The 15739-nt window shown below is 33.9% G+C and overlaps 1 long non-coding RNA gene across 1 annotated transcript; it reads left to right on the top strand.

Annotated features, from left to right (window-relative positions):
* Nucleotides 1-1925, top strand: LOC127144253 (uncharacterized). The gene is made up of 5 exons (XR_007815854.1): nucleotides 1-118; nucleotides 209-244; nucleotides 337-435; nucleotides 1591-1715; nucleotides 1797-1925. It is a non-coding gene; the product is annotated as an uncharacterized LOC127144253 (long non-coding RNA).
* The last annotated feature ends 13814 nt before the right edge of the window (nucleotides 1926-15739 follow it).

Raw genomic sequence — 15739 nt, 5'->3', positions numbered from 1 at the left:
TGCTAGTGGATGGTGGGTGCCTATTTAGGCAATCGCTTATGGAGCTTGTTTGAGAAGTGGGGAAGAAGCTCCTGATGATGAACGTCAAAGAGAGCTCGATGATGAATTAAGGGCTAAGGTAAGACTAGAATTCATGCATAATCATCCATTTGTTGGTTAGTATTTTAGTTTCTATGTTGAATAACATGCATAATATTCAAAACTACAGGTCGTGGATGAGCTCTTAAAGAGGCGGAAGGAAATAGTAAGTTTTTCTAATGCACATTACACGGATTTAATATATTTGGTTGGATTAAAAAATGAGTGGTTGTGATTGTGATGATTGAAAATGCCTAGGTATATTGAAGGAGATTTTGATGCATATGTGAAGAGAATTCAGCAACCTTTCATGTGGGGTGGAGAACCTGAGTTACTTATGGCATCTCATGTTATAAAGTAAGTTTTTATTTATATTGCTAACCACAATTTTGTCTCATGAGTTTATATAAAAAATTTCTCCAAAACAAAAAAGAGAAGTAAGAAACAAAATTAAAACACTTTGTTCTACCAAAGAGGTATGTGTAATTAGGAATTGGTATGGATGGAAATTTAAAGGATGAGATGAATCCATATTGGCTATCTAGCTATTCTTTAACATCCAAATGTTGTAGAGTCAAACTGATTGTCTTCTGAGATTAGTTAAGGTACACATAAGCTGGCATGGGCACTTGGGGTCATAAAAAAATTAAATTAGCGCATGTGTTCTTATTGGTGTAAACTTCAACTTTTGAAGTGTATTTTAAACAGTTTTTATAGTTTATGATTTGGGGTTTAACTTTTTGTATATCACTTGATAACTTAGAATAAGGAAATCACTATCAGAATATATGCTATTTTTTACCTTAGTAGCACTAGTAGAATCTGTGAGTCAAATATTCAAACATGATGACATTGGTATAGTTTTTTAAAATAGTAGTTTTAAGTGAATCACTTTTCATAAATTAAGTGTTCAATCTAACTATATGTTTGTAGGTGTGCTTGACATAACCTTTATGGTTAAAACTTTTAAAGTGCTTTTAACCAATATAATAAAAAACTATGGGCTACCTGGCTAAAAAGTATTTTCAGTTTAATAATTAGTACTTAAAAAAAACAATTAAATTGGATTTGACATTTACTTTTAGGATAGTGGAGAATGTTTCTAAAGCTATTTATCCTTGATGCTTTTAAATTTTTTACAAAAGAAAAGTAGTTTCAAAATGTGTATTTAGATATTTTTTCAAGTATTTACAAGAAGTTATTTCACTCAAAAGCGTCATCTGTTACTTTTAGCCATTAACCAAATTTACTTTTATTTGTTTTATAAATTTCCAAAAATTCTTTGAACTGTTAGAACAAAACTTAATAAAAAGTTTAATAGGGATTTTAATCAGTAGGTTATTTCAAGAATCACAACAAACACTCTAACACTTATCAGCACAATGGTTAAACTCTCCAAGTAAAGACGTTTGTAGTTTTACATTCGTAGGGAACTTTTTATGGAGACAGCTTTGTATTGCATGACATACTATATATATGGCTTTTTTGTCTTGATGTGTGACACATCTGCAGAGTTGAAAGCAACTGTAATTGAATATTGAAAGCAACTATAAGTCGGGAGCACTGCGTGTGGATACTATGTCATGAAGTATATGAGAGAAATTGTAAATAGGGGAAGCATTGTCATATCGGATTCGGTATGTTATATATCAAACTATTTCTTTTGTGGGTATAATAATTTTCATGAATTCTAATCCATTTATTTTGCATGTCTACAGATTGATACACGAAAACCATACTCACAAGCCGAGTTAGATGAGGTGCGGGTTGAGTTGGTTGAGTTTTTGGGTTCGTACAATGATCTAGGACTTATTTGTCATCTCTGAAACAGGAAACTTTATTTTTTGTGGCTGATTTTTTGAAATGTTCATATGGAGGGGGAGGGGGAGGGGGTTGATTGATATACTTTTGGGACTTTGTTGAGGTTTAGGCTTTAGGTGAATTGTTGATAGGTGAACTGTTCATATGTAGGGGGTTGCCATTATGAAACTTTATGTATTGGGGATGATATACTTTTGGGCTAGGTTAGTTAATTAGATGTTGTTCAGTTCAATCTTGGAAATCTTATGAAATTATTTATATATATATTGGTTTTGTAAATGATATATGAATATGATGCAAAGTTTTGGAAATGATATGAATAGATGATGTTAAGTTTCCATTTGATGTATATTTGTTGTTTATATGTAGTTGAATTCTTGGACCAATAGAAGTATAATACAGGAACAATAATATAAATAAATTACAATTAAAAAAAATGGAAAATTGTTTGACGGTTCTGAAATGTCAAGAACAATAAATTTCTTCACGGTTCGCAAATGTCATAAACAACGAAATTCTTGACGGTTCAAAAATGTCATTAAAAAGCATAATCTTGCGGTTCCCAAATGTCATGAAAAAGAATACTTTTGATGGGTACAAAATGTCATAAACAATCACTTTCTTAACGATTAATAAATGTCATGAAAAATGCATTCTTAACGGTTTTAAAATGTCATGAGTATTTGTATTGTTGACGATTTTTTTCATTCATACTCACATTCTTGACGGTTCTAAACTGTCATTAAAACTTATACTCTTGATGATTCTAAACTGTCATGAAAAATTGAATACTTGACGGTTATAAACTGTCAACGTTCATAATTCTTGACGTTTTTCACAACTGTCAAGAAATTGCCTTTCTTGACAATGGATTCAACGACGGTTTTAAAATCGTCAAGAAACCGTCGAGAGAGTAGTTTTTGTAGTAGTGTAGTTGGGTTTCTATTTCATTAGGATGACCTAGTTAACTTAGTCTTAATCCTAACTTAGGTATCGGTGAGAGTGGCCAAATTGTCAACTCAATATGTTTATCATTTTGGGGATAAGACCGAGTGGGAAGCTGGAAATATAATCACACAAAATGGAATTCACTCCTTCCCGACTTTAGAGTAAGTAGATAAGTATTCCCTTAAACGGTGTCTCAAGGACTTGAACAAAGGGCCCTACCCTCTCTATGGCATGATAGGAGTTTCTGTTTATTTGTTGGACCATAAACAAGTTGTTCATTAGAGGAGCACTGGTATTTAAGGACTAGAAGTAACCCATGGGTAAAACGGTAATTTGACCCAGCTGATGCTACGAATACTTGTGAAGGATTAACTTACTGTTATTGGTCTATATCCATGGACACAGAAATATAACTACAATGAGAAGAGTTTAGTTATGAGTCTTTAGTGGAGTGTACACACAGTTAATAAACATTGATTAATGTGGTTAATGAGTTTAACCAATTAATCTCATATTATTGTAGTTTTTGATATGTAGGTCCATTAGGTCCCTTTCCTAGCTCGTAAAGGGTAATGAGATTTATTTGTATTGGTTGTAATATGAAATGTGTTCAAATTTACTTTGGGAATTAATATAATGTATAATGATATAGGGGTCTTTTCAAAAATATAAAAAAACGGTAAAATATTTACACTCTATAGAACAATTCCAAAAACAAAAAAAGCCAAGAGGCCCACTGTGTAAAATACCAAAAATGTTCCATCAACCACGCCATCAATAACGCGCGTAATATATTTGCGATTTATATGCGATCGTTTAGATATGGTTTAATATACATCCGATCGTTTAAATATGATTATAATTTATACGCGGTCGTTTAGATATGGCTACAAGGCGATCCTTTAGATATGATTCAATATATACGCGATCGTTTAGATATGGTTCAATATCTACGCGATTGTTTAGATATGGCTATAATTTATACGCGATCGTTTAGATATGACTATAATTTATACGCGATCGTTTAGATATGACTACAATTTATACGCGATCGTTTAGATATGGCTACAATTTATACGCGATCGTTTAGATATGACTACAATTTATACATGATCGTTTAGATATGGCCGCAATTTATCTTTTCAATTCCATTGTTTAATTTTGTTACACGATCATTTAGATTTGGGGACCCAAATCTAAATGATTTTTTTTAATTTGGTACACGATTTTTTTAATTCTTTTACTATACGATCGTTTAGATTTCTTTACACGATCATTTACTTTTTTTACATGATCGTTTACTTTTTTTACACGATCGTTTACATTTGGCTACTCCAATTCAAATGAATTTTTTTCAATATTTTTTATACACACGATCGTTTACTTTTTTTAAACGATCGTTTACATTTGGCTACTCCAATCTAAATGATTTTTTTCAAGACTCTTTATGCATAATCTTTTATTTTTTTTACACAATCAAATTCACTTTTTTTTACACGATCGTTTACATTAGGCTACTCCAATCTAAATGATTTTTTTTTCAAGATTCTTTATACACGATCTTTTAGATTTTGCTTTTTTTTTTTACACAATCTTATACACATTAGATTTTGCTATTTTTTTTTTGTAAACAGTCTTATACAAAGTCGTTTAGATTTGGTTACCTAAATTCAAACGCATAAGAAAAGAAAATAAGAAAGACGATGGAAAGAAATCGCAGCGAAAAAAAAGAAGAGGAAAATAAGAGAAACGATGGAAAGATTATGTAACGACCCAACTTTCCGGACTAAGCTGAGGTCACTACCAAATACCAAAACTCGACCATTCAACATAAAATTTAAAACGGACCAGTTACGATTCATTAAAGCATTAGAAACCTTACAAAAAGACAGTTTCGGGCCCTATTTTAAATCAATCATAAAAAGTCTTAAATAAAAACTCAAGACATCAGTTCAAAATCGCAAGTCAAATATTCTGACAAAATACATAGCGGAAGCGATAAGAAAACCAGACGCGTCCATATGGCCTTCACGCGTCCTTCCTGCCTCTCGTCGGTCTGCCCCTCGCTGTGCCCTTACCTGAAAAGTTAAAGAAGAGAAAAGGGTGAGTATAAACATACCCAGTAAGGGACCCACTACTGGGCCCGTTAGGGGACAACAGTTTACTTCCTATTCGGGGGTGCCCTACATAACAGTCTAGTGGTTCCGTAGAACGCACATATCAGTCTAGTGCTCCCGAAGGATGCACATATCAGTCTAGTGCTCCCGAAGGATGCACACATCAGTCTAGTGCTCCCGAAGGATGCACTCATCAGTCTAGTGCTCCCGAAGGATGCACATATCAGTCTAGTGCTCCCGAAGGATGCACCTATCAGTCTAGTGCTCCCGAAGGATGCACACATCAGTCTAGTGCTCCCGAAGGATGCACCTATCAGTCTAGTGCTCCCGAAGGATGCACACATCAGTCTAGTGCTCCCGAAGGATGCACCTATCAGTAAGGCACACTACCCCATAGATGAAGCTAACCGTTACCCCTCAGTCCATACTAAACCGTCTACATCAGTCATACCCCAACGGCATTCATATTACAGTTTCGTCATAGGCTTTGTCAGTCAGATAGTATAGGTTTAAACAACTACACCCTCAGTTGCTATACGCATCACCAATTCGCACACCATTAGGGAAAACCCTAGTCCCAATCTACTAACCAACCAAAACCGGACTCACTGTCCTTCCCCGTCCAAACTCCATGATCAACATTCAGACCAATGCTTTACTACATACTGAACCGTAACTTCAAGGTCCATCAACATAAAATCTCAATTTACAATTAGCAGTCACAGTATCTTTATATCAGACAAAATATAATAACAGTGCTTAACAGTCAACACACATACAGTTATTCAGTACAGTCACTAACGTGTAATCCCCTGTGGATTACTACGTTTTCAGCCTGGATCCGGGGTCCAGTAGTAGGAAAACCCTTACCTGATACTCGGTTATGCCCCTCGATCGAATCCACGCTCAACAGATCCACCTAAACAAAACACGAAGGTTTTAGTTGATGACTTTAGTAGAAGTCGTTTTAAAAAGTCAGAAGCGACATCCGTTGACTTACCCAAGGAAAGGAAAACTACCTCCAAGCAAGCCTACCGCGAGACCCGAGAACTCAAGCGTCAACTCTGTACTACCTTCAAGGGAGAAAAGTAGGGTCATATCTTATTCCAATATTCAAACTCTAATCGGATGTAGCAACATTAGGGAATTCATCGAAAACAATCCTTACCGAAGACTCACCGTGACCCGGAGCGGAGGAAGGAAGGCTTAGGTGGCTTGGTGAGACAAGGAGCTCGGCTCGGCTTGAAGGCGTTCGGCTCGGCTCGGCTCGGCTCCACCTCGGCTCGGCTCGGCTTGGCCTCGGCTCACAGCTCGGCTTGTGGCTCGGCTCAACTCGGCTCGCGGCTCGGCTCGCGGCTCGGCTCACTCGGCTCGCTCGGCTCGACTCACTCGGCTCGGCTCACTCGGATTCGTGTGTGGCTCGCGGCTCGGACTGGAAGCGGGTCTCGGGTTAAATGCGGGTCCTCGGGTCGGGTTGGATGAAAACGGCAGCCACGGTGATCGATTTTCCCCCGGCGAGCGATGGCGGCGGCGATTCGCGGACGACGCACGAGGAACGCAGCTGGCTGTTTCGTGGAGCGGCGACGAGCGGCGGCAGATCTGCTGTTGTGTGAGGCCGAGAAGGAATCGGAAATGGATGGGGAGCCGCGGCGGACGACGGTGGCTGGTGGCTTCAATTACCGTGGATGGACGAGGCGGCAACGACGTGAGGCTCCAACGTGCGACGGTTGCAGGCCAGCGTTGAACGGAAACGACGAAGAAGAATACTCGTCGGGTGAAGGTCGGGTGAAGGAAAAACGGAAGAAAAAGAAGAAGAAGAAGAAAATCGGGGGAGGGGGGGGGGGTGGGCGGCGCGCGAGGGTTTCCTCTCTTTTTCTTTTTAAAATATATATATATATATATATATAAATTAAATAATAAATAATAAAAAAAATTATTAATATTAAAATAAAATGATAAATTACCTAATGATAATAATATAAATAAATATTATATTATTATTTTATCGCTTTACAAAAAAAAATCCTAAATTCCCGAAAAATTCACATAAAATACTAAAATTTTACCTCGATCTTCGGGGCGTTACAGATTAAACGACGTAAATAAAGAATTAAAAAATAAGAAAGATGATGGAAAGAAATGGCAGAAAAGAAAAAGAGGAAAGAAGAAAGACGAAATCGCAGGGGAAGAACGAAGAAGATGAAATAGAGGAGGAAGACGAATTTCGAGGAAGAAAGAAAGATGGAAGGGAAAATATGGAATATTTAAAAAATGACTAACTTTATGGGTTTTGTTACACGGGCCGTAAATAGTTTGGTGTTTTGTTACATTTACAATAGTTTCCCTATATTATAGTATAAAGTTTATATTTTAATTAAACTTTATTATATGAATTTAATTTTAGATATAATTCAAAATTAATTTTTTAGAGAATAAAATATTTGAATGAGCTCAAATATTAATTTAATGTGGATAGGTTCCCATTAAAACTATAAGTTAAATTTTAATATGTATATGATTAAAACGATAGGTTATGAGAAAAATTTATATTTGAATATGATTTAAATTTGGTTTAAATTAAATATAAGATATTTAATTTAGCAATTAATTAATGAGGTATTTTCAAAAATATAACAAAGCGACAAAATAGTTACACTATATAGAAAAATTTCGAAAACAGAAAAAGATCATAGGCCCACAATGGAATATATCAAAAATGTCCCGTCAACCACGCTGTCAACAACGCACGTGATATATTTGATACACGATCGTTTAGATTTGACTATTGTTTGGTACACGATCGTTTAGATTTAGATAGTCAAATCTAAATGATTTTTTTTTTCAATTCTCTAGACATGATCATTTAAGTTGGTTACATGATCATATAATTTTGTTACACGATTGTTTAGATTTGGTTACTCAATCATTTAAATTTGATCGTTTAGATTTGGCTTTTTTTTCAAAATTTGGTACACGATTGTTTAGATTTGGCTAAAGGAATTTTTTTAAGATTCTATTCGTATACAATCGTTTAGATTTGTTTACACGGTCGTTTATTTTTTCAAGATTCTTTGATACATGATCGTTTAGATTTGGTTAAACAATTTTTTTAGAATTCTTTGTACATAATCATTTAGATTTGGCTATTTTTTGTCACCAAATCTAAACGACGTTTTTTTCAAGTCTTTTATATTTAGTACACGATCTTGAACAACCAAATAAAAGTTTGAAAAAATATATATTTTTTATATTTGATACATGATCTTAAACCAAATAACAGTTTGGAAAAAATGAGGAAAAGAAGAAAGACGATGGAAAGAAAAAAAAAATCAAATCGCAGACGAAGAGGAGAAGAAAGACGATAAAAGGAAAGGGCAAACCTGGAATATTTAAAAATGACTAACTTCATGGACTCTGTTACACAGGACGTAAATAGTTTACCAGTTTGTTATATTTATAAAAATTTCTCTTAATTAATTAGAGAATTAATTAATAGTTTAGTTTAATTTGATTTAATTAAATTAAAACTATAAGTTATGTAAGAGATATTCATTTAAATATGATTTAAATGAAATATTAATTAAATATGATTTAATTAATTATTTATTTTATTTAATGTAATTAATTAATTTAATATTAATATTAGTTTATTAAATTAATAGGGAATGTGGGTGGTTTTTCCACGTTCCCATTTTCTTGAAGAGGGAGATACTGGTACGTCAGAAAACAGAAGCGTTCGGGAGGAAAACTTTGGGTACTATGCAATTCTTTTAGAAAGAAAAATTCTCTATAAAAAAATTTCTTTCTAATTTTAGTTCTCACAAACCAAGATCCCTGGCTTAGAGAATAAGAAGGTCTCTAAGTGATGGTTCCTCAAAATTAGTGATTGGTAGATATAGAATCGTCAACGAACGCAAGTATTTTGTATTTCTTCTCTGTTTTTTGTATAAACATGTTTTACCATAGAAATTAGTTTCTATAATTTTGCCAATGTACTGGTATTTTTAGGTTCCCAAATTAAATTTGAGTTTAAGGTCTTTGTTAAATCTTCCGCTGTGTAGGGCTCTCATCCCTTCAATTTTGACATGATATAAACGATCATTTACCATGATCAAAACAATCGTTTAAAGTTGAATCATTTTTCTTATCGTTTAAAATGATCTGAATGATTGTGTTGACATGATTTGAATGGTCTCTTACCATAGTTTACACAATCATTTGGAATGGTTAACACGATCATTTAGCATGATCATTAGATTTGAAGTTTTTAATGATAATTTAAATTGGACTACTTGATCACTGACTATAATCAACATGATCATTTTTTATGATCAATATGATCGTTTGTCATAATCAACACAAACATTTAAATTTGAAGTCTTTTTCCTATTGTTAAAAAAAACTACACAATCGTGTATTATGAGCTAAACGATAGAAGATTATTCGTTTAAACTGTAGTACACAATCGTTTAGAAAATTAATCGGGTGTTGATTGGGGCATTTTTGGTATTTTCCATTGTAGGCCTATGAGCTTATTTTGTTTTTTAGAATTGTTCTATACAGTGTAAACATTTTACCGGTTGGTTATATTTTCAAAAAACCCCTTTAATATAATAGAAAAATATTTTCAAATAGGTGTTGTAAGGTGCTAATACCTCCCCTACGTTCATTGACTTTTAAAACTATCTTTAGTAAAATAAGACTAGTTTATTTATTTATCTTTTAAAAAAAATTGAGTAACTAATAACACCCTCAGATTGATTAGTGACGGCTCCAAACCATTTAACCTTAAAGGGAAGAACGTCAATTGCTTCATGTCACAATAACGTTGCGAAAATATTCAAAGTAAATGGGTAAATGATAAATGTATGCTATAGCAAAGATTATGAACAAGGAAAATTTTGTAGTTTCCCTTTGTTGAGTTAAAGTAAGAACAACTCGAATGTGCAGGCATGTTCATTTTATACGATTCTTTAAAGAAAAACCTTCAAGTTTTGAGTCTTATTGAATTATTAGCTCATTGATTCAAGAAAGTAAGCTTTAATTGCTTTTAAAAGCTAATAGTTCATCTATAAAGGGCACTTCGACAATGTGAATAATACAACTCTTTATCAAAGCGTGCAGGAATTAAGCAAATGTTGAGAGAAGAAATTTTTTGAGGGTAATGCAGTCATATCAACTAAGGCATGTAGTCACGAGAAGGGAAATTTTGGATGATGGTGACATCATTTAAAGAAGGTGTGTCATACCTACTGATAGAATACGAATTACGCTATCTTGCTCCACTTAATTTATGATTCTTTACATGGTTAATGTGCTGAAGAGGTAGAATTGATAGTTATGAGTTGATCGGAGTTAATTTAGAGCAATTAAGAGCTAGAAAGAGCATCTGAACTTCAAAATAAAAATTGCCCTAAAGACAACGCACGACGCCTAGCGAAGCGCACTGTGATGCAAATTTCTAAGAGTTTCAATTGTTGAAGCACCATGCACTCCATTAAGGCACGAGGATTCGAAGATTAGTGGACTCCCACAGAAGGTGTCGAAGTGTTTCATCGCTAAGCTTCAACAAAATTTCTAAGTATCGCAGTTAAGGCACGAGGATTCGAAGATTAGTGGACTCCCACAGAAGGTGTCGAAGCGTTTCATCGCTAAGCTTCAACAAAATTTCTAAGTATCGCAGCGCTCCGCCAATTTTTTAAATATTTATTTATCAGGTCTTATTTTTTTTCATCGCCCAAAATTTGGACTTCCAACCCCCAATCCCCTCTCTTCCCTCTTTCACTTTTCTCTTGGGTGTTCATGTAGTTTATTAGGTAGTTACAAGCCTCATCTTATTCACATTTAGAAGGAGGTAAAGTTTGAGTTTCTTAGCTTAATAGCTTGTGGATGAATTCTTTGTAACTTTGGGAGAATTTCATTAATGTATAAATTCTTGCTATAAGATTAATTTGAGTTTATTGTCATGGAATGCATAATTTTATTGTTGCTTAATGACCAATGATTTATTGTATGGTTTGAATGCTTATGAGATTGATTTATGGTATGTGACATGTAATCATAGTTTAATCTCCAAGAGGCAATAGGTTAGTTAGGCTTGAAGTTATTATCTATGATGAATCGTATTTTGCCCTATCAACCTAGAAAGAAACATAGTGAGTGTTTGACTAGACGATGGAAGTCAAATACTCATTCTAGCATCTCCCTAAAGCTTAATGTGGCGAGGTAAATATGTTTAGTATGATTTCATCTATGCATGTTTAACTAATTAGATAATTAGGACCATTCATTGGAGTTTCGATCAACAGGGCAAGACATAAGTGAGATATTTAAGTCATAGGTGACAATTCAATGATTAGAGTAGCACTAAATGATTCCATTCCACAATGCATCCCGATTAACTATACTTCTATCTTTATATTTTCACACTTAAATTTCATGCAATCAATTTCCTGTCAATTAATTTAAAACCCTCGTTTTTATCGCTTTCTATAGACCGATTTAACATTGAGAAATTTATTATAGGTTTCTTGTGGTTTGACCCTAAACCTGTCGCTATTACTACGTTTTAGTAGTAGTTGTTGTTTAGTTCGGTGACTTATAAACTTTATTTGATTTGGACAAAGTTTGTAGGCAACGACAAAAATCTTTTTGTCACCTACTTACAAATAGGTTGACCCTCGTTCGCATTCAGCTTATCGACTTACAAGCTGAGAAGGTTAGAGTATCTCCCTTATCTGAGTATCTCCCTTGTGACTATCTGAATTTCTCGTCCAAACATAACTTGTCGTCTCGATTAGCCTCTAATCCTTCTAACCAATAATAGAAAAAAAGTTCTTATGCAACCCAAAGCACTACAGATCGTTTAAGGAGCCATTTAAGGCTCAAAAGAGAATTCATCATTTGTTGCAAGCATCAACTGATTCTAAAGAAGCTCAACGAAGAGGCCCCCTCCAACCTAAGTTATTTACCATAACCCCCACACCACTCAACTAAAAGCTGGAGTCAGAAAAGCTTGCATCTGAAAGAAGAGAGAAACCCTCATAAGTTGAATCGTCATCCTATAGGCCCTTGCATGACTATAGAAGCCTATGGATTCGATCTAGTAGGTGGTGGGCTGACAATTGTAAGATGGGTGAAGTGAGAAGGAATGCCTTTTTAAAGAATTTGAGGATGAACTAGAGTCAAAGGCTACTATTCCGACTAAGTGAAATAAGTTTGAAACATTTTCTATTTTTTTTCATTTGTTGCAACTGATACACAAGTCTAAAGAGAAGTGCCTTTTAGCATAACTCTACCCGACAATGAGTGAAAGGGCATAATGAGGTGTGTTTTATTTGCATGACAACATAATAACGACAATGATATTGACAAAAGCGACAATGTAAGGAAGCAGAAAAAGCATTGAGACATACCTTGCTAAGGGTGAAAAGAAAAGAAAAGAAAAGATGGGTTAGAGAGGAAAGAGAAAGAAAAATAGTTAGTTTAGAGGGAAATAAATCAAGAGTTTTGGGTTGCAGAACCTAAGTAGTTGCCTACAAAGACCAATTTAATCATCAAGCTTATCCAACAGAGAGACATACGACTTTTATGCAAGAAGAAGATGAATTGGATGACTTCTTCAAATATGACGTCAAAAAGCATGCCCGGAAAGAGGCTAGATCGATGAGGCAGGAGGATGTGCTACAATAAAAATAAATGAAAATGATGGTAAGTATACGAAACACAAAGAAGGGTCATTAGATTGTCATATAAGAAGAGGTCACGCCCCGCTAAAAAAGATTTCATGCGACCAAGTGAAGACATGATTGCCTATACATTCAACGCAAATCTCCCGTGAGATAGCACGTGAAACGCCTAGTAAGCGGAATAAACACAACACCAACTTAATGCGAGAAGAGACTCATTTTGAAATAACCAAACCTCATTGATATTTGATAAAATGGTACATTTAAGACAACTACAAGAGTTTCTCTAAACTAAAAATATACAAATCTCAAAACAACTTTTCACTCTTTTTACCTATCTTCTACATGCTATGCGAGTTGATAGTGGTTACTACCAAGATGATACGTGCTAATCAACATTCTATTCTCTAAAGGACACTTCGCACAAGAAGAAGATTTTTAAAGTATGCTAATCTGTTAGAATTTATGTCCTAAAACTCATAGTTTGTAGTTTAAATTATATTTTATTCAATGAAATGGTTATTAAGTACTTATTAGTGAAATTTGACTACTATAATCTTGAATCCAATAAACTAAGGTCTCGAGGTTATCTAGTGTAGACTTGAACTTTATGTAGAGACATAAACATGGATCAAGTTCGAGTATATAGTCTAAACGGTTTATAGTGTATGAATAAAGTTGGACGCCTTATTTTGGGAATGCTATGGATACGGCTCGCTTTGTAGTTAGTACAAATGATATGATCTTAAATCATTCATGTAGAGACATGGGAGTGGGAGCATCCAATGTAAAGAGTTTACATAAGATTGGAACCATGAAATAGTCACTTTTAAGTTATAACACCGTTGACTATATAAAATTTGACTATTTCGATTATGATAACCTAGGTAACTTAATCTTAATCTTGAGCTAAATATGAACTTCTATTCACACGAAATTATCCTTAAATCTACATAGGTGAGGGCAGCTTAACGACGTTAACCCAACAAGCCTCCCATTTCTGGAGTAAGACCTGGTAGATTGCTATAGACATAGGATGCAAGACAGAATTCACTCCTACCCACTTTATGGTTAGTACAAAGGTTGTTCCCTTAAGGACTAAATCCAAGTCTTGAACAAGGGGCCCCACCCTTTCATTGGCCAGACAGGGATTCAGTTTATAGGTTGAACCTTAAACCAATTGTTCAACAGTGGTTCGGTGGGACTTAAGGAACAAGATGTAGTCTTAGAGGTAAAACGATATTTTGACCCATATGAGGTTACGAACAACCTATGAAGGATTAACTTACTGATCATGGTTATATCAGATGGATAGAAATATATCTATAGTGAAGGGAGTGCAACTACGGGACTTTAGTGGAATGACCCGTTAGTTAACAAATGTTGATTAGCTCAGTCTAAAAAGGTTTAGCTAGTTAATCTCAGATCGTTGGAGTCCATGATCTATAGGTCCATTAGGTTTTACTGCTAGCTCATACGGAATTAACTTATAACAATATGTTGAAATAATTCGAATTGTTCGAATTAGGTAAAGAAAGAGAAGTCGACAAATATATTTGATATAGCTGTCGAGATAGAGCTTTATGTTAAAATGTGATTTAAATATTAAAAATATGAATATGGATTCATATTTGAAAGCTCGAAATTGATGGAAATGGTCAAAGTTGTAAAAAGTCAAAATGTTGACTTTTGACTTTAAAAAGTCAAACTTTGACCAGTTTTATATTCAAATGTAATTTGAATTTCAAAAAAATGAATGTGGATTCATACTCAAGAGGCCAAAATTAGTCAAGTTGGGCAAAATGGTAATAGTCAAAATGTTGACTTTTGACTTGAAAAGTTAAAGTTTGACTATGACTAGAATGGTCAAATGACCATTTTGCCCCTTGACCAAAGTTAGTGAGAAAATCTAACATTTTATTTGATAATCCCACTAACTCTTGGTGGACTAAGTGGAAGATAATGATGATGACACCAAGCCCACTAAGAGAAAACGGAATGGTGAATAAATCCACTAATGGTTACTGGATTGTGAGATGTTTGATTTTGGTGATTCAATTACAGGCAAATTTTGCATGTAATTTGTTTATAAAATGATAGTTATTTCAAAATTTGAAAAAATTTTACCACTTTGATTTTCACTTAAAAAAATTAAAATCACCAAAGTTTTTTCCCAATTCTTCCTCCAATTTCCATCCATCTCTCTTTATTTTCTTCATTGAACGAGTCCCACAACCCGGTTCTAAAATAATTAATTATCTTCCATAATAATTAATTATTATTTATCTTTCTCCAAAAATAATTAATTATCTTCTTACAAATAATTATATTTTCCCAAAATATAATTATTTTACTTTTTCTTCCTTAATAAATATCTTTTCTCCAAAATACAATTATCTTTTCCTTAAATAATTATATTTCAACAAATATAATTATCTTTTCCTTTCACATAATAATTATATATATATTTCCACATATACATATAATTATCAAATCTCCAACAAACTTTTCACCCCACAATTTAATTAAATAACATTCATAATTATTTAATTAAATTCATCTTCAATCAACACTAAAAATCCATAACTTTACTTAATTCTCTTAACTTACCATTTAATCAAAAAACTCAACAAACACCACATGCCAAAACATTTAATTAATTAAATATTCATCCAAGAAATATTTAATTAATTTCAATTCCCATATAAATCAAATAATTCTTATTAAATGAATTCAAAATAACGCCCAATAAATTAAATCTAATTAAACAAAATTAAGATAATTAACTCCAAAATTATCTTAATTTTTGGGGCGTTACAACCCAATTCGGTTTCAAGGCTCAGATAGAATTGCTAATCGGGAGAAGTCTGTTTGAGATTGTCTGTTGTAGGCATTATGTATTGCTACCCCTTGTTGATTATCTTTGTGTAGGGGGCAGCCCCTAAGTTCACAAAATTGCGAAGGAATGAAACAAATGACCAACATCGCTCGAGCATGTCTAAAAAGAGCCTTGAGACGGATGAAGAAGATGGTAGATCAGAAGCGATGCTCCCTCGAGTTCGAGCGGGGGGATTAGGTTCTCGTCAA

The sequence above is a fragment of the Cucumis melo genome, chromosome 12, assembly GCF_025177605.1.
Source record: "Cucumis melo cultivar AY chromosome 12, USDA_Cmelo_AY_1.0, whole genome shotgun sequence".
Classification (NCBI taxonomy): domain Eukaryota; kingdom Viridiplantae; phylum Streptophyta; class Magnoliopsida; order Cucurbitales; family Cucurbitaceae; genus Cucumis; species Cucumis melo.
Note: the sequence above shows the minus strand (reverse complement) of the source record. Positions and strands in the feature narration are given on the sequence as shown.